The 2,500-nt window shown below is 37.2% G+C and overlaps 1 protein-coding gene across 2 annotated transcripts in view; it reads left to right on the top strand.

The window, feature by feature from the left end:
• Positions 1-2,500, top strand: part of bc10 (BLCAP apoptosis inducing factor bc10) — a 19,120-nt gene that overhangs the window by 10,349 nt on the left and 6,271 nt on the right. The gene's annotated exons all lie outside the window — the stretch shown is intronic.

A 2,500-nucleotide genomic window follows, 5' to 3' on the forward strand; every position in this document is an offset into this window, starting at 1 on the left:
AAGTATAAAAAAAAAAAAAATTAAGCCGGAAAGTATGAGTTCCAATGTCAGGAGTGATTTTTTTTTTTTTTTTTTTTTTTTTTACCAACTGGAAATATTTGTACTTTTTGAGATAACTGTTTTGGATTTTAGACATCTAAAGAAAGCTTTGGTATAAATTCAGTTAAAATATATGAATACATCAACAGGGAACTGGTAAACTACAAGACCTGTTTTGCTTTGAAATTTTGGCAATACAAGGTATGGTAAATATTTACAAAGCACATGCATATCTGCCACTAACCTATGCATAATGCCCTCATGTTCATAACTGGTCCGTCAGTTGACAACTTCAATAAACCTCCACCACGTATACCAGAATATACATGATGGAATTTTCTTGTCCTTTGTCAGAACATTGAAGGCCACAGCAGTGCTTCAGGCAATGGCTCTATTAGATCAGACTCGAGATTTTAGGCCTTCCCTTACAGAGTGCAGAAAGTTTCAAGGTGATTTGGATAGAGCATATCCAATTTGATTATGAGAAAAAGATCCCATTTGAAGGACACTGTAGGTGTCTTATATACATTGGCCCTGATTTTACGTTTGGGATAAATGAAAAGTATTTATTAACCCGTTGCTGACGGGGGATAGATTTGCTTACACAGGCTCCAGGATGAGTTTTATTTCTGATCGAGGCAGCTTCTGCAACATAATTTGATTTTTCCCACTCCCTTTTAGTCACTCATTGTAGAGCTAGAGACATTTTTGTGTTGTTGTTTTTTGTGTGTTTTACTATTTTTAGAAATTTATATCTGTCATATCACAGGCTCCATCAATTCTGCAGTTGACTAAAATTGGAGTTCCAGGGTCCAGATCAACTCGTTTTTTTTCCTTTTAAACTCAATGTGATGAAGTATTACTGGTTTAGGGGGATTAAAAAAGCAACTTTATTTTTTTCGATTGTGTCTGTCACGAACAAACACGAAACTTAATAACCATCCAAAATGAAGAGGTAGGGAAGAGGATGGAAACTTGTGCTTTTGGCAGTGAGTGCCTACAATAAAAGCATCCCTACCTGGCACAGGGCACATTGTGGCATTGGTATGGTGTAAGTCACCTTCCTCCTCTCTTCCTGCCGCACCATCTTCACACTGCAGTACTTTAGAGCAAGAGGTCGGCAATTTGCAATGTGCCCTCCCTCTATAGAGATAGTGCTTGCTAGAGACCGTAGATGGGTGCCATTCAAGGCTCTCTCTCCTGCTGGTGCTAGAAGAAAGTGGTGCCATCTAGGTTTTGGAAGCGAGTTGAAACCCATTTTGCTTATTCCAGCCGGTACTGTTCCGTCTTTGCATGGCTGCAATGCTGGGGCTCTTGAACGCATAGGCCTAAATCATTTATACGATTGACGGTGCATGCCGGCAACCGGCGCTATGCATATTACAAAAATCGCCGTCTGTGGATGGCAGCCGGCGGTATCGGGTTAAGAAAAGAAGAAATGGGGCTATACATCTCTATAGAATTTGCAGCCTTTTAACTTAAAACAATTTCTATACATAATCCCCGTTTTACCTGCATGTATTTCTATAATGGTTTTATATCTCATTTATTTTATGGCTAATAGTTGAAATTGAGAATAATCTACTAGGTTATAATTGACATTTGATTTTCATTTAGATTACTGAGTAGTTTGTAAATGCTGTATGATTTTATTGAAGAGCCTGTGATGAAAATGGTATATCGAAATGTTCAGGTAGTTTAAGTAAGGATTTGATTTTTAAATAAATGCTATTATAAAAGGAATTTGCTTACATTTTATATTGATGCTTCTGATTAGATCTAGCACTATTTAAGATTTATGTTTATTACTCCTAATTGAATTTTCAATCATATATTAAGCACTTGAAAATATTTTTCTTCTCCTGCTGCTTCTCCTCCTCCTCCTCCTTCTCATCCATCTTCTTTTCTTGCATTCAGACAATTCAGGGTTCTTAAATCCCTCCTATACTACTGCATATGATCTTTTTCTTTCTTGAAAGTGACCAGTTAGCAGTGTCTTCCTTGGCTAATATTTATTAGGAAATATTATTGTTAGTATTTCAGTTGGTGTTGATGTTATGTTCAGTGAGGTGTCTTTGCAACAGCTTTGTTCTGTTCCCTCCTGCCTCTTCCTCCATTCCAATACATATCTATGTATCCTCTGCACATGTAGAGACAAAATAGACGTTTTTTTGTAGCATTTGTTTTATGTATACATATGATTATGGTCTGGGTTTGCTTCCAGTTGCAAGCCACATATATTTTATGATAATGTAGAGATTTTTTAAAAGATTGTGTGTGTGTGTGTGTGTGTGTGTGTGTGTGTGTGTGTGTGTGTGCGCGCGCGCGTGCGCACGCATGCACATAAGTGTGTGATTTACATATTTACTTTTCTGTGAATTTGTGTTAGAACTGTTACCACAGTTAGCCAAGTTGAATGAACCAAACGAAAATCTTGCAAAACAGCTGTGAGCATGACAAG

The sequence above is a fragment of the Penaeus japonicus genome, unplaced genomic scaffold, assembly GCF_977035675.1.
Source record: "Penaeus japonicus unplaced genomic scaffold, GWHDUDI00000001_assembly GWHDUDI00000013, whole genome shotgun sequence".
NCBI lineage: Eukaryota > Metazoa > Arthropoda > Malacostraca > Decapoda > Penaeidae > Penaeus > Penaeus japonicus.